Consider the following 17,407-nt stretch of genomic DNA (forward strand, 5'->3'; position numbering starts at 1 on the left):
ATCCTGACTCTGTATTCAGGGGTCACTCTTGGGGGGTGGGGGTGGAGGTTAGGGGACGATGCTCAGTGCCATGGATTGAGCCAAGGTTGGTGCATGCAAGGAAAGTGTGTGACCTCACTGTACCCTCTCTCCGGCCCCTTTCGTTTTTCCATTTTGTATTTTAAGAGTTGAGCTGGGCGAATGGTACAGTGGTTAAGGCATGCAGCTGTAGCCAGGAACCTGGTTCTAATCCCTGATATTATATAAGGTTCCCTGAGCGCCACCAGATGTGACCCCTGAGTACAGAGCCAGGAGTCACAAGCCCTGAACACCATCAGTTGTGGGGACCTGCATAAGAAAGGAATAGGAGAAAATCAGGACTAGTCTGCTAGTGGTGCTGTGACAATTTACCACACAGGTGGCACCTCAAACTACAAATAAATTTTGTCATAATTTCTAGAGTCTGAATGTACAAGAACAAAGTGCCAGCAGATTTAATGTGAATGAGTCAATTAGTGAATCGTGAGGCATGAGGGCCAAGGAGAAGAGCACGCATGCTCTGCACCAGAGGCCTGGGCTCGAGCCCCAGGACTGCATGGGCCCTGATCTCTGCTAGAATGACGCCTGGACATGAACTAGGTAGAGCCCCGGAGCACTGATGGAAGTGATGCAAAAGGAAATAACAACAGCAACCATGACAATAATACTAATAATAATAATAATAAAAAAAAGCAGCTGACTGTTCCTCACAGCTCCACCAGTTGGGATGGAGCAGAAGGGGAGGCCGGGGGGAGGAAGCTCCTGTGCAGAACGGGCAGATCTAACCACGATCTGGTGGGGATCTGGCGTGTGGGGGCAGGCAGGGAATGGGAGAGAGTCGAGGTTCTGAACGGCAGCTGCCTGCAGCCTGGGTCGGCCTCAGCCTGGCTCTGCCTGTGCATCTCCGACGGTCCCTGTGCCAGAGAGACCTGCAGGTGCCACACCTGCATGGGGGGTCCCGTCTGCTTGTGAGCCTGGCCAGAGGATGCCTGAGACAGTGGTCAGCACACACGGGCCACTGTTGCCTGACTACAGTCCCCCCACACACACCCCACCACAGCGCCTGCCGCCCGCCATGTGTCACCAGGGCAGCAGCTTTCCCCCTGGGTTTCCGCAGTGCCCGGCAGCTTGTGATACTCAGGCAAGATGAGGCTGGGAGAATGGGGGTGGAAGTGAAGGGGCGCCCGCCAGCCAGCCGAACCCAGGCTAAGGGCAGCCCAGTCCTGTCCTAGGCCACTTGGGGGGTGAGGGTGGCGGAGGTGGGAAAGAGCAAATGGACTTTGTGCCGAAGTCCTAGGAGCCCCCCACCCTGGTCTCAGTGTAGGATAACATAGCCTCAGGTAGTTTAGGTTTATCGGCTTACTCCCATCACAGTGCTCCCATCCCTTTGTTTAGCTGTAATCACTTCTCTATGTTCTCTTTCCCAAAACAGTTAATCAGCTTTCCCCTAATCTGACTCTGCTAATTTGTAAGATCAGACCTTACTAGGACACTGAATATTATAATATTGCCTTTCTCCTCTCCCTATGTATTTTGAATAATTTACTTTAAAGCAATGTCCTTTTTGAATAGAAACAAGAAGACAATATTATGCTTTTGTAACTTAATTGGCTTCGAATATTATTCATTCCCAGGCATCTGCTTTCTCCACTTAAGCCTCAGTTGCCTTCAGTTCCTAGCACCCCAAAAGCAGGGACGGGACGCATCCAGAGCAAGTGGTGAGTTATGTGAGTTATGTGCTACCCTGGTCTCGAGATGAGCCTGGCCAAAGTGCCTAATTCTTAACTATAAGTTAAGAGCTTGATCACAGACAAATGCTGTCATGATCCAAAAGTAATGATGAGACTAGGACCCTGCTAGGGATAAGAAAGACTGATCTGGCCTGAGCACTGTAGTCTGAGATCGAGATGGCCCCAGGAGAGCAATTCTATAAGCTTTATTGCATTTCTTATTGTCTCCATACAAAATGATTAATATTATGAACGCTTATATGTTTGCTGGATGAGGAGAGGAGAAACACACTCATGGGACTCCACCCTTGGGTGGATCCTCCTGTTGAAAGAGAATCAGTCCTAGGAGAAGCATCCCCTGAGGGAAAGGAACCTTACCCTATTGATTGTGACCACACCTATGTGTAAGCCCCAACCCCCTCATGCTGGGGGGGATTTAACTAGGCTGTAAGAGTGGGTTGGGGGCCAGATCCACAGATCCAGAGAGAGATCCAGAGCCAGGAAAGAAGCAGAGAAAGAGAATGAAATAAACTGATCAAGCAACCAGTTTGGCCTTCTTCCTTCCGTCGCCTGCCCCTGACCAACAGCCACACACAAAGGTTCCAGAGCACTGAATGTGGGCGGTGAGACAGAGCCGCTCGGAGAGCCCGAGAGTGCACATGACCTTTGGCGTGCCTTAGTTTTTTATAGTCTCAGTGTGAGCGCACCCCTGTGGGTCTGCAGACAGAGACCCTCATCCACCTCTCCTCTCGTAATCTCCCTTTGCAGCTGATCCCCATAAGCTGATGACTTTCCCTTGCACATACCTGGTCTCTAAAACCGGGCCTAGATGCTCTAGACCCAGAAGAGCCTGTCCCTTGGCCCTTTCCCCTCTGTGGGGAGCAGCCTGCATCCCTTGGCTTGTGACCCACTACCCTTGTCCTTTCTCGTCCCTCCTCCAGGCTTCGCAGCGTAGCCTTGGCCAGCCCTGCCTTCCTGTCCCCCTCCCTTGAGGTACCCTGATGGCCCAGGAACTGCTCGGAGTTCAGGATCCTCTCCCCACTCTGGAGGAAGGGAGTGCGCTCACAGGGGCTGTGATAGGAGAGGGAGATGTCTCCCGGGACTGAGCCTCCCTCTGCCCACCACAGTGGTGGGAGTCTGAAAAGAGGTATGTGGACAGTGCTCCTGAGCCCTCGTGGACTCAAGGGGTGCAGGAGAGCTAAGACTGCAGGCCCTGGGGTGACATCTTGAGCTATCTAAAAGGGGTGCTCAGTGTCACTGTGGCTACTGGCCCCTTGATCAGGTGAACTGATGTCTGGCGTCTCCATTTGCTACTCAAAATACACGAGATCCCAAGGCCACAGCCCTGATAAGCAACCAGGGGTACAAAAGGAAATATCAGAAGTATAACTTTCTTTTTATTTTAAAAAACATTCGTGGTGGGGTTAATAGTGAGTGATAGCACAAGAGGTAGAGCGTTTGCCTTGCACACAGCCAACCCAGGTTCGATTCCCAGCATCCCGTATGGTCCCCAGGAGTAATTCCTGAGTGCAGAGCCAGGAGTATCCCTATGCATTGCCGGGTGTGACCCCCAAAAAAAAATAGAAAAGAAAAGAACATTAGTGGGACAAAGCATAGCAGACTGCCATTGGCTGGAACTGGTTGGCATGGACTGGCATAGGTTGACATAGGCTAGCACAGCCTGGCACTGATTGGCACTGATGGACTCAACATAGCATAACTGGCGAGTCTAGAACTAGATGGCACATCTTGACACAAGCTGGCAATCAGTGGCACATGCTGGTGTGGGTTGCATTGGCTGGTATAAGCCGGTAATTATTGGCAGGGTTTGCATAGCCTAGCATAGGTCAACTCTCCCAACACAGACTGGCACTGAATGGCACTGGCAGCACTGTGTCACAGGTTGGCACTAACTGGCACTGACTGGCATGGGCTGGCATTTAAACCAATTTTTACTGACTGCCGTGTGCTGGCACCAGCTGGCATGTTTTGGCTTCAACTGGCTTGGGTTGGCATTTCCCCACAAGGCTGGCATGGTTGACACTGATTGGCATATGTTGGCACTGACACGTACATTCACTACTTGGCATTTGTTGGCATAGGTTGACATCAACTGTCAAATTTTGGCACTGATTGATGCCAATTGGTACAGATTGGTACTGGCTAGCACATGTTGGTATTGGCACAGGTTGGCAGATTTTCTGCGACTTCTCCTGATAACCAGACACCATCTTCCCTGTTTCTATTGCTGTCCCAATTTCCTCTGTCTATAAGGACACCAGTTAGAGTGGATTAGGGTCCATGCTAATGAGCTCACTTTAGTCACCTCCTCAAATACAGATACGGTCACATTCAGATGCAGAGGTATTTTTGGAGGGACACACAATTTGGCCCATAATATCAGCCAAGTAATAAGATAATAGAGTTGGTGCCGGGCACTTGGTGGTTTTTTTTTTTTTTATTCATCTCTGCACTTGCTTTGCTTGCATTAAATATTTCCTGTTGAAAAATCCAGTGTGATTGATCACGATACTTTTCTCAGAATAAGGATGAGCAACCCTGGGGGTGGGAGTGGGGGTGGGAGGCGCACTAACCCACAAGTAGCCCCTCTACATCTCGATTCAGGCTTTTAGCTCTGGCTTTACACTAAAGAACTTTAAGGGCTGAGCAGACAACTCAGGTTTGATCCCTAGCACTACTCGGACCATCCCTGCCCCAAGCATCAGCAGGAATGATCCCTGAGAACAGAGCTGGGAGAGACACCTACAGGGTAGGACCCAAAACTCCAAAAGAAAAGAAAATAACAAATAGAAGAACTCAATGAACATTCTAAAGTCTGATTCTAAAGTCTGATTCAGTTCAATCAGAATCTTGGGCGGGCACTCGAAGGCTAATGAGTCCTCCACGTGCTTCTCACACGTACTTTGAGAAAGAGCTGTGCTGTGTTCAAGCTTCTGCTGCTTGGGAATCAACAGGAGGGTTAGATAAACCCAGTGCTGGGTGCCACTGCAGAATTTCTGAGTCAACGGGTGTGGGGCAGGGCCGAGACTTGAGTGTTGGAATCCCTGGTCAGGGCTGCTGCTGCTGATCTCAGGGCTGTCCGCAGGGAACTCTGTGAGTGGCTGCTCACTTGCTATCTGCAAGCAGTCACCTGCTGTTTTGTGAACACATGAGGGCTTATGAAGATATGAAAGATGAATGTTTAAGAAAAGGTCACAAACTCTCCTCTGTCTGCAGTTTCCACCACTCCCTACTGCCCTGTGGGCAGATTTCTCAGCATGAAGCTTGCTGGGAAGCCCCACTCAGGGGCGCTGGGAATAGTTAGCAGCTCTTCTTATGTTTTTGTTTTATTGGGAGGGGGTGGGCCCACCAAATGACGTGGTACTAAGACCTGGCGTCCCTCCCACAGATTCTCAGCCAAGGAGGTCAGTAGCTCAATGTAAGGGCCAGAGATTGCAGTCCTCCTGGGGCCCTGTTGTGCCTGGACTTACCTGGGGGCCTCCAGGGTTGCACATGTGCCAGGCAGTACCAGCTGGCATCAGTCTGTAACAGTTTATGCCAATCAATGCCAGCACATGCTAACTTATACTGGTCCATATCAGGCAATGCCACTTTGTGCCAAGCATGATCTGTCTATGTCAACATGTGCCACTTAATGTGTATCAGTGCCAACCTATACCAACACATGTTAGTCTGTATCACATGGTGCCAGTGTCATTCTTGCCAGTTTATGCCAGCCTTGTCAGCCCTCCCTCCCCAATCTATGACTGCCTGCAACAACCTGTGCCAGTCTATGCCAGTCAGTACCAACAGATAGCAGGCAGTGCTAACCTGTAACATCTTGTGCCAGTCCATGCAAACCTGTGCTAACCAGTGCCACCCTACATTAGCCTATGTAAGTATGTGCCAACGCACACTGACCTGTACTAATTTATGCCAACCAATGTCAACCAGTTCCAGTTGATGCCAAATTCACCAGTCCTTGCCATTCAATACCGAGTTACCACCATAATCCTGTACCAAAACTACTCAGCCAATGCCTGCGTATGTCAGTCTGTGCTAACCAGGGCCATCTGATGCCAATCTTGACAATATCAGACCATGCTGGCCAGTGCCAGTCAATGCCAACTTATGCCAATTGGTGATACTCAATACCAACTAGTGCCCATCTTACCAGATTGTACCAAATCCTGCCAGTATATGCCATACTGAGTTAGACCTTTCCAACCTTTGCTTGTGACTGTCTGCCAGTCTATAGCAGTCAATACCAAGATGTACCAGGCAGTGCCAGCTTATACAAACCGGTGTCATCCTTGCCACCAGTATTTGTCAACTGGTGCTACTCAGTGCCAACTGGTATACCAAACTGTGCCAGTCTATACCAGATGGTGCCAACTTTACCAGTCAAAAAAACAGTATCAATCTGTGACAATTTGTGCCAGCATATGCCAGTCAGTGCCAGTATGTACCAGGTGAAACCAACCTATACCAACCCATGCCAGGTAGTGGCAATCAGTGCTAAACTGTGTTGTAACAACCCACATCAAATGTGCAGTCCTTACCAACCTATGACAGTCAATGCCCACCTGTGCCTGGTGGTGTTATCTGGTGTCAGTCTATGGCAGCCAGTGCCTAACTGTGCCAGATGGTGCCTGTCAATACCAGTCTGTGTCAGTCTGTGCTACTGCCAAACTAACTGCCAACTGGTGTTTGCCAGAGCCCACTGGTGCCAGGAAGTGCCTCTCTGTGTTGAACTTCCTTGCCAATCAACATTGGACATCACTGTCAGGCAGTACAAGTTCATGCCAAGTCATGCCTACCCATGCCAACCTTGCTGGGTGGTGCCAGCCCATGCCAACCGGTGCCATTTGGTGTAAGGCAGTGATAGATAATTCTAGCCTGTGAAAAATGGTGCCATTCAATGCCAACCAGTACCAAATTTGCCAGGTGATGCCATTGTCTATGCCAGCTGGTACCATTCTTGCCAACTCTTGCCAGTCTCTGCTGACCCATGTCGATTCGTGTCTGTCTATGCAAAACCTTGCCAGGCAGTGTTCTTCTATGCCAACCAGTGCTAGTCTATGCCAACCTGTGACATTCTATGCTAGTCTGTATGGTCTATGCCAACTTGTGCTAGGTAGATACATTCTGTGTCAACCTGTGCCAGTCAATGCCAGTCTGCGCCCATTTATGTCAGCCAACGCCAGTGGATACCAGTGGTGCTAGGAATCAAATGCAGCATCCTACACATCCAAATTTTACTTCATCTAAACCGACATTTATGCCAAAGTTCTTGCAAAGGCTGGGCATGCCAGGAAGTGCCTTACCCCTACACCTTTAACAAAGATTGTGATGATCACAACAGCAGTGATGCCTGTGTTCAAGGTCCTATTGATGTACACTCTTCTATACAGGTGCTATTTTATTCAATCCCAACATAATCTAATAAAGTAGTTTCTCAACAATTCCATTTCACAGATGAGCAAGCAAGGTTCAGTGGCGAAGAGTCGGGCTGTGCAGCCAGACAATCTGGGTTTGTGCCCAGCTCTGTACCATCTAATTAGTATGACCGCAGGCAAATTCCAACTCTCCCAGCTTCCTTATCTTGTTGCATAACACCGAAGCCTGTGGGGCTGTTGTAAGCACTATATTTGCCGGACACAACATTTGGCACCTGGTTTGGACTTGAAAAATGTTTGGAATTTTTAATGCCCACTTGGTAAGTGGCCAAGGAAGGAAAGAAACTCAGCTCAGTACTGTCTGATCACAAATCTTTTTTTTTCCCCTACTCTTATCTTCATACTTCAAGACCTGTTTCTTCCTTCCTCACTCTTCTCCAGCGGCATTGGGAACAGATCCATCAGCAAGACACTGGTGCTCACAGATGCTTTCCCCATTTCTCTCACTTGACCTAAATGATGTCTAACACTTCTAGAAAGGGGAGGGGATCCTCGGCTCCCTTTGCTTCTTGGAGTTCTTCCCTTCAGAGTTGAGTGCACACCCTTCCCCCTTCAAGGCTGATGCTATCTTGGCATCTGTTCTGCTCTTCGCACTTACCTGGCCTGATGCCTCTTATTTCCCCCTCAGGACCAGATGCCCTGCTTGGAAAGTCCTCGTGGAGAGAAACCCATTCTCTCAGTACCCCCGCTCCGAGCCCTGGACCTGGGTTAGAGAAAGGGCAGAAAGCATTTCTGCTCAAAAACTCCCATCAGTCTTTGCTGTCATGTTTGCACTCCCACCTTCCAATCCAGAATGACTGGCAGGAAAGCTGAAAAACAATACAGCGGTGTGTGTGGGGGGGAGGGATGGTGGTTAGGGATGGGAGGAAGGGTATGAGAGTGAGGCCTCCTTCATGCAAAGCATGAGTTCCAACCCTCTGAGCTATCTAATGGAGAGGGAGCGAGGGAAGCTGAAGGTGATCAGGAGAGGCGGCCAGCTCCGTGTTCAGGGATCACTCCTGGCAGTTCTCTGGGGGACCATATGGGGTTGGCATGCAGGTTTGTTTGTTTGCTTTTGGTGTAACCCTTGATGCCCTGTTCCTGGCCAGTGAAGGGATACTTCAACGAATATGGTCTAGATTCCTTAAACCCTTGGCTCCAATTCAAGACGATGCTAGGACGGCAGTGACCGCGGAGGGGGTGAACGCGGGGGCAAGGCGAGGACAGAGTACAGCAGTCTTAATTTTCCAGGCAGGTCCTGTGGCAGTTGGGGAAATGAGGTGTTGGCCAGTACCGACCAAGGAGGGGCCCTGCCGTCGTCCTGGCGCTGGAATCACAGAGAGAAGCGTGTGGCTTGGGGATTTCTGTACCGAGTCCTGCGAGAGCCAGCTTCTGTCTACTGGGTCTGCGCTTGCTTTCTCTAGCGAATTGGCAACACCCTTCGCAGCAGATATGGGTGTATTGTCTGCTCCCGGGGCTCCGGGCAGGGATTTTTGTATTTGGGCTTCTGACGGTTACCCCCAGGGCCTAGAACAGCTCGGGTTCTTACAGGCCCTCCCGGAACATCTGGGGGTGCGCAGGGGTAGGGGGGGTGGGGAGTGGATGGAGCTCCTGAACGCACAGCCTCTCTCTGACCCACAGGGCATCATCCATCCGTCCCCCCACGTCCAGGTGGGGCCCGCGGCCAGGGCAGGGGGCAGTCGAAGCTGTGACCTGCCCGACAGGTTGTGACCTTGGCCCTGCCCGTGCTCCCGGAGCCGGCGTGTCCTCTCCTCCGGGAGGGCCCCGAGCTCCCTGCATGCTCCCCACCCGCTGCGCACCCCAGCAGCTGCGACTCGCCCAAGGTCATCACGGTCCCGGGAGGGCCGGGGGGGGGGGTGGAGGGGCGGGGGAGCCGGGGGGGGGGCCGAGAGGTGGGGGGTGGGCTTGTCCCCAGGACTCAGGCTCGCGCCCGGACGCCCCCTCCCCCCGCCGCCGCCTTTTGGGGGGCGGTCCCGGGGCGCCACGCGCGCTGACGCGGGGCCCCGCGATGCGGCGGGGACCGGGCGCGGGGGGGAGGCGGCGTCGGCGAGCGTCCTCCTTTTGTGCGAGCGCCGGCGGCTGGGGCTGCTCGAAGGTAAACAGCGTTTCCTCTTCCTCCTCGAGGCGTCTCTTCCTTTTATAGTTATTTCTCGCCTGGCACTCGCCGGGGCCGCTGCCGCCGCGCCGGGGCCGCTCGCGAACCTGTGGCGGTGACGTGAGAGCGGCCAACCCGGAAACGGCGGCTCCGCTCCCCGCGCCCCGCGCCCCGCGCCCGCCGCCCGCGCCGCAGCCCGCCCGGCCGCCCGCCAGGTACGTGCCGCCCGGGCACCCCCGCTCGCACCCGCACCACCCCCGCGCGGCTCCCGCCCGGGGCGCGCGGGGTGCGGGGCGCGCGCGCGCGTGATGCTGGGTGGGAGCGAGGTGGGAGCGGGGTGCGCCCGGGTGCGGGAGAGGCGCCCCGCGGCTCGGGGCGGGGGGTGGGGTGGGGTGGGGTGGGGGTGGGTGGCCCCGGCGGTCGCGGGTGGGCTGAGGACGCCCTGGACGCGCGGGGCCGCCGCCCGGGTGCAGCCGGCTGCGGGGAGCGCGCCCCGAGGGAGGGGACGCGCGGGGTGGTCGGTCTCCCCCAGCCCCACCCCTGCCCCATCCACCCTGCTCCGCTCGGCCCACGCCTTCTGAGCCAGGTGAGGGCGCAGGGTCGTGCCGCAGCGCCCCCCGCGCGGCCCCCACCCCTCGGCCAACTTCCATGGGGAGTGGGCGGGCTTGGCAGGTCAGTGTCGGAAAAGAGGAACTGGGGAGGGGGGGGCTGGACCCGCGCCCCGTTGACCTCGACACTTCCTCCTGGGGTAACCCCCCGCCTCTGCTGGAAGAGCGCTTCCCCTTGGCCCTTTATCTTTCCATCAGGATTTTTGTTTTTTTAATGGGAGTTCGCCGGGAACGGGTGGATGCCCTTGCGGCGGGTGTATCTGGCGCTGCCGAGTAGACACGCGCAGCGGGGCTCGAACCGGGGTGCCTTCCCCGGGGGCGGGGGGGCTTTCTCGGGTCGGGGCCGGGCGGAAAGCGGAACCGCCGAGGACTTCCCCTGCTGGACGGACCCCTGACTTGGCTCCCCACCCGGCTGCTGAGAAATGGAGTCGGTGGGGGGAGGTGTGGAGCGCGAAGGAGGCGACGCTGGGGACGCCCCTGGGGACGGGACTTTGCATCTCATCCCTGGCTCCTGTGTGACCTTGGACGGACCGCCTTCCCTCTCTGATTCTGTAAAATGGGGCGGGGGTGGGGGGTGACCTGGGCTGTCAGAAAATGAGCCAGAAGATTCTGGTCTGGAGAGGGGCGGTGGTGGTGGAAAGTGTCTTGGTCAAGTCACCTTTAATTCCTACCTTCCCTGTCGCCTGCGGAGGGGTTCCTGGAGCACTGGAGAGCAGAACTCCTTAGATATTGGCGGAATGAATGGTAGAAGGGGAATGGGTGTGGCCTCTCCTTTTGGCTTCTGTGCCCTGTAACCAGCATCCTACTACACCCCCACTCCCCCTTGTTTCCTTCCTGGGCTCTATGTAACTGCGTCTCCCCTCCCTGGGGAGGATTACCTTGAGAAAATATTGACTCCTCGTGAAAAGGAGCTTAAGTTCTGTCTTTGAGTCTCTTCCCATTCTTGGAAGATTGCATTGGGGTGGAAACAGAAAAGAAGCTTCATTTTGATTGCCACTGCCTGGGAGGGTGGCTGCCAGGCTCTGCGGCTGGGCTGGGCCCATTTCCCAGGCCCCAGGTTCCTGTTCCTGCGAGAGAACTGGCAGAAGTAGGCTGGGTCCCTTGCTCAGGGCTTGCCCAAGTGGTCAGCGCCTCTGAGTGTTCTTCCTGGAGGAGGTATGTTGTCATTTGCATGTTTGAGGTCTCGAAAGACTTTGGGTCCGAGGAGGACCAGGGTTTACCAGAGTAGAGAGGGCGGGTTCCTGCCCAGAGGTACTTGGAGGTCAGTGGCCTCTGGCAGGCGTCTCGTACTCTTCTCTCGGGGGGATTTTCAGATCCCTTTGCTTGCTGACAGCCATCCCTTTTTTTCTCACCTATCTTCGGACCCTTAGTTAGCTCTGTGGTTTTCCTCGGGTTTATTTTCCACCTCTGGAGGGCAGGAGAAACGAAGAAGGCATTGCTCTTCTTTTAAGAGTCAGCACCAGGCACCACTCAGCAGGCGCCAGCTGCCCTGGGGCACGTGCAAGTTCATTTTTAAGTCCCAGAATGGCCACGCTTACCGGTGAAGTGCCTGCTTTTATTTCCATTTTATGAGGCGGAGGGAGGGGATACGTTTGGCCCGAGTCCAGCCAGGCAGCGTCGGATCCAAGCTTCTCACCTGAGTCTTCTCTCTGCAAGCCTCTGAATGCACAGTATAGGGTTTTTGTTTGTTTGTTTGTTTGGGGGATCACCTGGGGGTGCTCAGGGCTTACTTCTGACTCTGCTCAGGTATCACTACTGGCAGGACTGGGGGATTGATACGTGGTGCTGGGGATTGAAGCCGGGTCGGTCACATGCAAGGCAAGCTCTCTACCTGCTGTGTGATTGCTCTGTCCCCTGTTGTTCATGTATCGGGCAGAATGGGCAAAGGACTGATGATGTGCCCTTGGCTCTGTGGTTGTGCATTCTTTCTGCCCTCTTCATTGGCACCTTGGCCTGGAGGCCACCTCAAAATAGGTGGTTCTTACCAAAGAGGTCTTGGTTCCTTATTGGGAAATTTCAGTCTCCTGAGAGTAATTAGCTCCAGATCCGGGAACCCGGATAGGGTGGGGGACCCTACTGACTGAGAAAGTGGAAGTTAGGAAGGTGTGGCCTCAGGCTTGACATGGCTGTCATCTTTGCTGAAGAGACCCCTGATTTGTAGCTTTGGTGGTCGCTGGGTGTTTGTCAGTCTTTGGTGGCGCCATCTTCCAGTGGATATTGTCCTGAAAAGGTAGTGTCACAATGGAAAAGTATGCATCTTAAAGAAAGAGCCAAACTATGCAGTTTGTAGCCACTTGGATAAAACTAGAGACTTTGTCATGCAGAATGAATGAGAGGGAGAGATCAGAGTGAGCTCACTCATGCCTGGGACCTAAAGTTACACAACAAAGGATCGAAGGCAACACAACAGGATGACCGAGCCACACAGTTGAATTGATGGGTGAGGGGGGATGGTGTTGAAAGGGAGGATCATTGTGGTCCTTGGGGGAGGGAGGGGGTACAGTAGTGATGGGTGTGGTTTTGGAATTATGTGCATGAGAAGTCATCACTAACAGTATTGTAAATCACAGAATCTCAATGGATTTTTTTTTTTAAAGGCAGTGTTATATTGGTGAAAAATCAAATTTGAAGTTAGTGCAGTTTGGAACTGAGAGATAGTCCAGGGGCAGAAAGCATTTGCTTTGCATGCGTCAACCCCAGTTCAATTCCTGGCACAACATATATTTCTCTGAGCACCGCCAGGAGTGATCACAGATCACTTATTCACAGATCTGTGAATAAGCCCTGAGCATCACAGGGTGTGGCCTTGACACCTTTCCCCCTTCAAAACCAGTATGCTTTACCTTGGTTCTGCCCGTGAGTCCTTACAGAGGCCACTACAGTCTAGGAACAGGCAGAATAATACCAGATGTATAATAATAATATCTCATCCATCTCCTGTGTTTCTTAGGTAAGCACAAGATTCAAATCTTTAAAAAAAATTTTTTAATTAAATCACTGTGAGTGAAACAGTTACAAAGTTGTTCATGATTGGGTTTCAGTCATATAAATGTTCCAACACCCACCCCTTCACCAGTGTACATTTTCTATCACCAGTGTCCCAAATTTCTCTCCATCCACTCCCATCCCCCCAGCCTGCCTCTTCAGACACCTCTCCGATCTCTTTCTCTCTCTCTCTCTCTCTCTCTCTCTCTCTCTCTTCCTCTTTCTCTTTCTCCCCCCCCCCCCTTCTCTCTCTCCCTCTCTACTTTTGGTCATTATGGTTTGCTATACAAGTACTGTAAGGTTACTTATATCCGTTTGCCTACTTTCATCACCCACTTCTTGTTCAGAGCGATCATTTCCAACTGACATTGTCATAGTGGTCCCTTCTCTAGCCTAATTGCCCTCTCCCTCTTCCCCTAGCTTTTTTTTTTTGCTTTTTGCTTTTTGGGTCACACCTGGCGATGCACAGGGGTTACTCCTGGCTCTGCACTCAGGAATCACCCCTGGCGGTGCTCAGAGGACCGTATGGGATACTGGTAATTGAACCCCTGTGGGCCTCATGCAAGGCAAACACCCTACCCGTTGTGCTATTGCTCCAGCCCCTCCCCCCACTTTTGACAAGCTTCCAACTGCAGACCAGTTCTCCTGGCCCTCATTTCTACTGTCCGGTGGGTAATAGTCTCAAAGATTAAGAATCTGACCTCACTTCTCTTTTTTTTTTGGGGGGGGGGTAGGTTTTGGGCCACACCCAATTCTGCCGGGGCCTGCTCTTTGCTGTGTGCTCAGGGGTCATTCCAGGTGGTGTAGTGCCAGGAATTGAAGCCCTGGCTTTGACTTATGGGCCCCTCTCCGGGCCTGCCATCTCTCTCTTTAAATTTGAATTGGAGTTTCCCAAGGAAAGACTATTAGAGAGGAAGTGTAGTGCTGAGTTTAATTCCTTGTCTCCTTCCCTCCTGTGGCCCTTGATGGCAAGGTCGCTCGAAGAACAAACGATTGTCAGCCTGGGTTCCATTCTTTTTGTTTTTTTTCCCCCTTTACCTCATGAAGTCTGTTTTTTTCTGTGCCTCGGCTGCTCGTTTCAGATCATCTTCACGTTCTCATGGCCTCCTTCCTGCTTTCGGCTGCGACACAACTTCCCCAGGTTTTGAGTGCATAGACTTCCTGTTGCTTCAGTCGAGCTTTATGAATCAAGTTTCTGATGGTCTTATAAGGGAAAATGGGCCTCACCAGGTTGGGAAGAAAGCTCATGAGGACTGTAGTGGGGGATGAAAAGGCGTCGTTCCATTTTCCCTGCTCTTCTCTGCATGTGCGGGTGGCCTGCTTGTAGGTTTGGGGCCAGGCTATTGGGGTTCATCTCCTGGTTCTGGGACTCATTAACCCTGCGACCTGGAGCACAGTATTTCTTTTTACTCTGGGCCACCTTCTTCTTTCACAGGGATAATAATTGCCACAGTGGGTTACAGTGACCCACTGGGCTTGCACTTACACTGGAAGTGCTGGGCAGTTGTTCATTTTCTCCCAATCCTGGGTCTCTCTCTGTCCCCACCTCAGGTCTCTAGGAGAACTGTTCCCAGTGGGAATGGAACCTGTGCTTGACCTTTTCTCCCTAGATCCAAGTTGGAACTTCCAGGCTACCCCAAATCTGAGCGTGCTGTCCTTGGGCCCGGCCTGAGAGCTGTTGGCTGGGCCTTCAGCACTTCCACGGAACGGAAGGATCGCCATGCCAGAACTGTCAGTAAGAGTATTTGGGGGAGTCAACTGAGTTTACATTCTGTCCCATTGACTTCCCCCGCCCCCCTTTCCTTTCCAAAGACTTAACTCACTGCCATCTGCTCCAAGGGAAGGAGATATGTTCATAAATATATAAAGAATCAGAGTCAATGAGAGATAGGCTGGCAGAGCTATTGCTGAGAGTGGATTTTATAAATATTTGAGAAAATCTGGAGCCAATAGAGGACTTGGAGCATTTATTAAAGAACTGAAGATGTGCTTTGGGGATGGTCCCTTCTCACTCCAGTTGGAATGAGCGACAGGAGCAGCAGAGGAGGGGCTGGAGACATAGTATGGGGCTTGACAGTGCTTGCCTTGCATGGGGTGGATCCAGATTCAATCCCCGGCATCCCTCATGGTCCTCCGAGAAACACCAGGAGAAGTTCCTGAGTGCAGAGCCAGGAGTAACCCCTGAGCATTGCTGGATGTGTCCCCCACCCAAAAAAAAAAATCAGTAGAAGAGGGAGGAGCATTTCCTGAGCAGTGTGCAGCCGGGCCCACAGGGGCAGGTGGGCAGTGGGTGTGGGCCTCAGCTTCTGGATGTTGGCAGCTGTGCACTTGTTCCTTCAGGGGACCTGATGGGTGGGCAGGGCGGGGAGAGCTTAGTGCACAGAGCCAGGGCTGAGAGGCCCCAAAGTTACTGAATCTGCCTGGTCTTGGAGAAGGCCAGTGGGTCTCCTGCAGGCCAGAGCGGTAGTACAGCGGTTAAGGAGCTCGCCTTGTGTGAGGTTAAGATCCCCCTTGCCTCCTCTAGTCCCCTGCGCCTACCAGGAGTGATCCCTGAGCCTACCAGGTGTGACCCCTGAGCCTACCAGGAGTGATCCCTGAGCCTACCAGGAGTGATCCCTGAGCCTATCAGGAGTGACCCCTGAGCCTACCAGGAGTGATCCCTGAGCCTATCAGGAGTGATCCCTGAGCCTACCAGGAGTGATCCCTGAGCCTACCAGGAGTGATCCCTGAGCCTACTAGGAGTGACCCCTGAGCCTACCAGGAGTGATCCCTGAGCCTACCAGGAGTGATCCCTGAGCCTATCAGGAGTGATCCCTGAGCCTACCAGGTGTGACCCCTGAGCCTACCAGGAGTGATCCCTGAGCCTACCAGGAGTGATCCCTGAGCCTACTAGGAGTGATCCCTGAGCCTACCAGGAGTGATCCCTGAGCCTATCAGGAGTGATCCCTGAGCCTACCAGGAGTGATCCCTGAGCCGACTAGGAGTGATCCCTGAAGCTACCAGGAGTGATCCCTGAAGCTACCAGGAGTGATCCCTGAGCCTACCAGGAGTGATCCCTGAGCCGACTAGGAGTGACCCCTGAGCCTACCAGGAGTGATCCCTGAGCCGACTAGGAGTGATCACTGAGCCTACCAGGAGTGATCCCTGAGCCGACTAGGAGTGACCCCTGAGCCTACCAGGAGTGATCCCTAAGCACAGAGCTAGAAGTAAGCCTTGAGCACAACCAGGTGTGGTTAAAAAAAAAAGAAGAAGAAAGAAAGAAAGAAAAGGAGGAGGAGGAGGAGGAAGTTTCCTGCGGTGCTCTCCTTTGGTTGAGTGTGGGCTGTGTTGGAGTGATTCTTGCTGGGACCCCCGTGGTGGTCAGATGGTAGGATGGGGGCTGGTGGGACAGGGGACCCTCAGAGCCGGACATGTCTTGGAGCAGTGTGTGCCTCTTAAGCCCTCTGGGATTCCCCTGCAGATGCTGCCCGTGGTCTGGGGTGGGTGCAGATCCTCTCATCCTCCTTTGGGGCACGCTTGTGGGTGGAGCATGCTCTGAGTAGGGCGCCCTGGGGGGTCACCGTCCACCCCTCTCGTTCACCCAGAACCCAGACTGACACTGGGGATACGGATCTGAATTTGATACTGAAGGCTCCGGAGGCAGCTGAGAACTTGGTGAATGGGAGAAACGGAAATGCCCAAAACACATTTGGCAAACTGGTATTGTTCTAGAACAAGCTACAGGGAAAACATAGCTGGGGAGCAGGGGAAGTAGAGATAGAGGAGATAAACCCCCCATATTGGGGCAGGAGAGATAGTATAGTGGAGGGGGCATTTGCTTTGCACATGACAGACCAGGGTTCCATCCCAGCACCCTATGGTCCCCCGAGTATACCGAGTATCCCTGAGTGCAGAGCCAGCAGTAAGCCTGGTGTGGCCCCAAACAAAATCAAAAGGGGGAAAAAAAAACCTTCAAACCCTTCATCTGCCAGTTGGTGCTTCATGGGCCCTGGAGAGTCTGGAGGCCTGAGGGGGTGGGTGGGGTGGCGGCAGGAAGGGAAGAAAGGGAAGCAGAGTGGTGAGGACAGGCCTTCGCACGTGACTGTGGTCTGGAAGGACGAGCAGGAAGCTGGGGCTTGGTTTCAGGCCTTGGCAGCCTGATCGTCACACTGAGCAGACGAGGGAACTGGGGACACAGAGTGGGAAGCCTCTTTTTTTTTTTTTTTTCTTTTTTGGGTCACACCGGTCGATGCCTAGGAGTTACTCCTGGCGGTGCTCGGGGAAGCCTATGGCATGCTGGTAATCGAACCCGGCTCAGCCGCGTGCAAGGCAAACGCCCTCCCCGCTGCTCCAGCCCCAGAGTGGGAAGCCTCTTTCTCAGGAGGCCCAGTCGGAACTAGAATCGCATAGCTTCTGGCCTTTTGGCTCGGCCTTTCCCGTGGCTGTGGGGCCTCCAGCTGTGCCCGTGGCAGCAGCTGGAGTTGGGGGGGCGGGGTGTCAGACAGCCTTTCCCAGCTGAGAAGATGCCTCAGG

General features: G+C 53.3%; 1 protein-coding gene across 7 annotated transcripts in view; it reads left to right on the top strand.

Moving 5' to 3' along the window:
• Positions 1–9,175: 9,175 nt before the first annotated feature.
• The window catches only part of CYRIB (CYFIP related Rac1 interactor B), a 146,081-nt gene continuing 137,849 nt past the window's right edge, over positions 9,176–17,407 (top strand). For 6 of the 7 annotated variants that reach the window (XM_055125510.1, XM_055125507.1, XM_055125506.1 and 3 more), the window contains exon 1: positions 9,176–9,517. The gene's annotated coding sequence lies outside the window, so the exon portion shown is untranslated. The remainder of the gene's footprint in view (positions 9,518–17,407) is intronic. The other variant, XM_055125508.1, reaches the window with a different exon arrangement.

The sequence above is a fragment of the Sorex araneus genome, chromosome 2 (assembly GCF_027595985.1).
Source record: "Sorex araneus isolate mSorAra2 chromosome 2, mSorAra2.pri, whole genome shotgun sequence".
Classification (NCBI taxonomy): Eukaryota; Metazoa; Chordata; class Mammalia; order Eulipotyphla; family Soricidae; genus Sorex; species Sorex araneus.